This window comes from Rana temporaria, chromosome 4, assembly GCF_905171775.1.
Source record: "Rana temporaria chromosome 4, aRanTem1.1, whole genome shotgun sequence".
NCBI classification, from domain to species: domain Eukaryota; kingdom Metazoa; phylum Chordata; class Amphibia; order Anura; family Ranidae; genus Rana; species Rana temporaria.
Window position 1 is genome coordinate 110,648,159 of NC_053492.1, and position 6,000 is coordinate 110,654,158.

The following is a 6,000-nucleotide window of genomic DNA, read 5'->3' on the forward strand; positions in this document are numbered from 1 at the left end:
CTGCCATTATTAGTAAAAAAAAATAATAATAATAAAAATGCCATAAGTCTATCCCTATTGTGTTGACGCTACAACTTTTGCGGAAACCAATTAATATACGCTTATTTTTTTTTTTTTTACTAAAAATATGTAGCAGAATACAAATTGGCCTATGTAGCATGGCCCCCTAAAGACTGCTGAGAATTATCTGCTCATCTGCACGACCATGACCTGATAAACCTTCCAGCCCACCTGACACTCTGGGTTCGGACATCCTTGTAACAACAAGTCAGTAACACAAGTCAGTATAATTAGGTTCTGAAATACTTTACTTGAATCAATAAAAGAAAGTTATTTTAGAGAGAGAGGTGATAATCTGCTGAGCCAAGACAACAGCGCCAACTCAGCAAACCAGCCCGTCCCGAAAACACAAGACAATGTTAAACAATTATTTATTCAAAATTGAAGGCATACTGAACCAGCATGGCTACCACAGCATCTTGCAGCGGCATGCTATTCCATCCGGTTTGCGTTTAGTTGGACCATCATTTATTTTTCAACAGGACAATGACCCCAAACACACCTCCAGGCTGTGTAAGGGCTATTTGACCAAGAAGGAGAGGGATGGGGTGCTGCGCCAGGTGACTACCTCTTGAAGCTCATCAAAAGAATGCCAAGAGTGTGCCAAGCAGTAATCAAAGCAAAAGGTGGCTACTTTGAAGATCCTAGAATATGAAATATATTTTCAGTTGTTTCACACTTTTTTGTTATATATAATTCCACATGTGTTAATTCATAGTTTTGATGCCTTCAGTGTGAATCTACAATTTTCATAGTCATGAAAATAAACAAAACTCTTTGAATGAGAAGGTGTGTCCAAACTTTTGGTCTGTACTGTATATATATATATATATATATATATATATATATGCCGTATTTATCGGCGTATATCGCGCACTTTTTTGCCCTGAAAATCAGGGCAAAATCGTGGGTGCGCGATATACGCCGATACCCGCTTCCCGCACCTAGTTTGAATGCCTGCGCCGCAATATACAGAGCGCAGTACACTCGGGTACATTCGGCCAGGCTCGGCTTCACTCGTTTATGCGTGAGAAGCTGAGCCTGGACGAATATATGCGAGTGTACTGCGCTCGGTATACGTCGGCAGAGGCTTCAAACTGAGTGCGGGAAGCGGGGATTCGCCATGAAGACAGCGCGGGAGAAGCCGGGAGGACACCACCGAGGCCGCAGACGGACGCCGGACCGGACGAGGCCACCGATGGACGCCGGGCAAGACACCAAAACTGTAAGTATTAAAATGTAATAACATATTTTTTACAGGAAAAAGAGGTCAAAATTAGGGGTGCGCGCTATACGCCGGAGCGCGCAATACCCCGATAAATACGGTATATATATATATATATATATATATATATATATATATATATATATATATATAAAATAAATATCCCACATAAATCGGCCAACATATTACAACACCGTCATCCTGAGTGAGATATATCATTACATTGAGATTGATAATGCTCTCCAAAAAAATTTTTGTTTGTGAACCAGTTTGGGGAAACCAATGTTGAGAGGTAAAGAAGGTCTAAAACCCTTAAAAAAAAATCTCATACTACGTAAACAAGCAAATTTAAAATGTAGTGTTCTACCTTTTAAAAACTGCAGGCATTTTCTGTTATGAGTTGACAATAGCCTTCCAAATGCACTGCTGTTGGCTTTGTAGCACCCTGATGTTTAGGAAGGGTTGCTATCAAATTTAGTTGCCAGGCCATAGTTGCCTTGGCCAATTGTTAGGAGATCAGTTTATTCCTCTCATATAGGTAGATTCAGTAAGAGTTAGGCCGACTTATCAGTAGATAAGCCGACCTAACTCAGAATCTACACCGACTTATGTTTAAGCGTATGCTCAAACAGAGATACGCTTAAACATATCTAAGATACGACGGCTTGCGCCGTCCTATCTTATATTGCAATATTTTGGATGGCCGCTAGGTGGCGCTTCCATTGCGGTCGGCGTTGAATATGCAAATGAGGAGATACGCCGATTCACGAACGTACGCCCGGCCGACGCAGTACTTTTACGCTGTTTGCGTAAGAGATAGGCCGCGTAAAGTTAGAGCTAGGCCCTATTGGAATAGTAATGTCAAGTATGGCCGCCGTTACCGCGTCGAAATTCGAATTTTTTACGTCGTTTGCGTAAGTCGTCTGTGAGGTGCCCGGCGCATGAGCAGTAAGAAAAAACGAAAAAAAAACGTGAGGTCAAGCCTCGTTAACATAAAACACGCCCCCTCAAACACATTTGAATTAGGCGCCCTTACGCCCGCCCGCTTTAGGCTACGCCGCCGTAAGATAGCAGGCAAGTACATTGTGAATAATGTACTTGCCTAGCTGACTTACGGCGGCGTAGCCTAAACACGCTAAGCTACGCCGCCGCAAGTTTGCACCATCGTACCTGAATCTAGCTATAAATCTGGACTTGTTGCACCCTTTCTCTTCTGTCACAAGGTGGCACTATGCTAGTGGCATTAGATAAGACAGGGGCTTTGCAAGCTCAGCCATAAATAGATGGGGTTTCTAAGCCAATGGGCAGGGATTTTCTTTGGTCCCTTGGCCTGCTGAAAGAGCCTATTTATTTGGGTGGAGACAGGTGATCAGGGTTCTGTGCCACCTGGACGACTGTCTGGCTGGACATGTGTAATGCTGCCTGGGGCTGCTAGGCCAGAAGCCTGAGGCCTATTCCAGGGACATCTGGCTGCTAGGCTGTCTAAGGACCTATCCAGAAGCAGGAGAGCAGTGTAGGGTTGGGACTACTGACGTATAGTCCAACCAGAAGTAGTGGTTCAGCTGGACGGGGAACCAGCTGTGGTCAGAGGTAGAAGGGGAAGCTGTCGCCACTAAGGGGCCATCCATTTTGTTACCAAGACCACTGTGAGTAAGCTAAAGTCGGTACCTGAGCAGTCTTCTCACCAACCGGGGACATGAAGAAGTGGGAAAACTTCAGCAAGTGCCAAGTCAGGGACCCAGCAGGAAGGCAGAGGTGACGCTTGTGGAGCATCAGTGGGTGCCAAGCCAGGGACCTGGCGGGTCAGCAGAGGTGACACTTGAAGAGTATCTGTGAGTGCCAACAGGGCCGTCTTACTGAGCAGGCACGACTGTGCCAACAGGGCCGTCTTACTGAGCGGGCACGACTGGGGCCCCAGAGCCGGAAAAATGGCCCCCCATAATGCAGGTGAGAGATGGGGTTGCGGTGCGGTGCGGTGCCGCGGCGGACGGCGATTGCCACCTGTACAAGCTGTGTCCTCCAGCCAGCGTGGGAAGTGACTGCCGTCCTCCATCGCCCCCCCCCTGCTGGATGCGCTTCCGAGTACCGCGGCCGCCAGCAGCGCTAACTCTCCGCCCCCTCCTGTGGTGTCAGTGATGACAGCTTCCTCCCTCCCCATCACCCACCCCCTCCTGTGGCTGAATTGCACTGATATGCTCTCTCCCGCCACCAGCCCTGTCCCAATGCTTTCAGTGGTGAGCGATCCCCCTTCCCCTTAATCAGCAGATTGACGATCAGCAAACCAGCACGCTCCCCCTTCTTCCTCCACTCCAGAAGGGCCATAAGACCCGCCTCTCCACTGTCAGCTCCTCATCTTCTCTGTCAGACCCCCCCTTCCTCTCTGACAGACCCTCTTCTCTCTGACAGACCCCCCTTCTCTCTGACACACCCCCCTTCTCTCTGACAGACCCTCCTTCTCTCTGACAGACCCCTTCTCTCTGACACACCCCCCTTCTCTCTGACACACCCCCTTCTCTCTGACAGACCCTCCTTCTCTCTGACAGACCCCCTTCTCTCTGACACACCCCCCTTCTCTCTGACAGACCCCCCTTCTCTCTGACACCCCCCTCCTCTCTGCCAGACCCCCCCTCCTCTCTGCCAGACCCCTCTCATCTCTGCCAGACCCCCTTCTATCTGCCAGACCCCCCTCTTCTCTGCCAGACCCCCCCATCTCTCTGCCAGACCCCCCTCCTCTCTGCCAGACCCCCTCCTCATTGCCAGACCCCCTTCTCTCTGCCAGACCCCCCTCCTCTCTGCCAGACCCCCTTCTCTCTGCCAGACCCCCCTCCTCTCTGCCAGACCCCCTTCTCTCTGCCAGACCCCCTTTCTCTCTGCCAGACCCCCCTTCTCTCTGCCAGACCCCCCTCCTCTCTGCCAGACCCCCTTCTCTCTGCCAGACCCCCCGTGTGAAAGAGGCCAAAGAGTTATCCCAAATTGTAAATAAAAGCTTAGTGGTGTCCCCTCCAACCTTACTGCCCTAGGAAATGGCCCAAGAGAGCTAATAAATGGAAACCTGGCTGCTGTGTAAAATGTATACTCTCTGGGCCAGATTCAGATAGGTCAGCGGATCTTTATTCAGAAAGCACTTGCCTCTAAAGTTGCGGCGGCGTATCGTAAATCCCCCGGCGGAATTCAAATTCCGTGGCTAGGGGGCATCTAAAATTTAAATCAGGCGCGTTCCCGCACCGATCGAACAGCGCATGCGCCGTCCGCAAATTTTCCCAGCGTGCATTGCTCCAAATGACGTCGCAAGGACGTCATTAGTTTCGACGTTAGCGTAAATTACGTCCGGCCGTATTCGCGAACGACTTACGCAAACAACGTAAAAAATTCAAAACTCGGCGCGGGAACGACGGCCATACTTAACATAGGATACGCCGCACTTACCTCTCCTATAGCAGGGGTAACTTTCCACCGGAAAAAGCCGAACGCAAACGACGTAAAAAAAAAAAGCACCGGGCGGTCGTTCGTTTCTGAATCAGCGTAAATGCTCATTTGCATATTCGACGCGTAAAAGATACGGAAGCGCCACCTAGCTGCCGGCCTGGAATTGCAGCCTAAGATCCGACGGTGTGAGTCACTTACACCTGTCGGATCTTAGGCATATCTATGCGTAACCTGATTCTATGAATCAGGCGCATAGATACGACAGGCAGACTCAGAGATACGGCGTAAACAGGAGGATGTACCAAATGTCAATGAACTGGCATTCAAGGAGCTTTTTAATTCTTTTGAAAGAATATTGTGACAACTTTTTGGAAATATTGTATGAAAAAAGTAATTTGCCATCCTAGATAGTATGTGCCTTATTCTTAACTCCTGAAAAAGATATAATGTAATTTTCAAGAAAACAGCCTGGTGTATGTATAATGTCGCGTACACACGATCATTTTTCGGGTTGTAAAAAAACGTTTTTTTCAACTTGATCATTAAAACGGCCTTGCCTACACTCGATTGTGAAAAACACGTACGACGGCACTATAAAGGGGAAGTTCCATTTGGATGACGCCACTCTTTGGGCTGCTTTAGCTGATTTTGTGTTAGTAAAAGATGATTTGCGCTTTTCTGTCTGTTACTGCGTGATAAATGTGCTTACTCCATTACGAACAGTAGTTTTACCAGAACGAGCGCTCCCGTCTCATAACTTGCTTCTGAGCATGCGCAGGTTTTTCACGTTGTTAAAGCCCACACACGACCATTTTTTACAACCCGAATTTTTTTTTTTTATGGACGTTTTTCAGAACCCGAAAAATGCTCTGGAGCCCACACACGATAGTTTTTAATGACATAAAAAAAAAGGTAATTTTTTATAACCCGAAAAATGATCGTGTGTACGCGGCATAAGAAATATATGTTTGCCAGAATGAAGCATTGTGAGAGGATCTTTACTTTTAAAAAAGGAATTGCCTTTCTGTGTGAGTGCTTGAATCTAGTATCTGCCAGTTAGTTGATTTAAGATGAACATACCTACTTCCTGGGACCTGGAATCAGATAAACAATGGTAACTGTAAAGTAATGAACGTTGTAAAGTTGAAGTGTGTCATCTGGATAGGCAGTGTGTGATTTCATCCTCCAGAGATTGTTAGTTTTCTGGTACGTACAGACATTTCAAATTTAATGAGGTATCATTTTAGGTAGATATGACTAGAATGTCATGAGTTATCTAACAAAGAAAG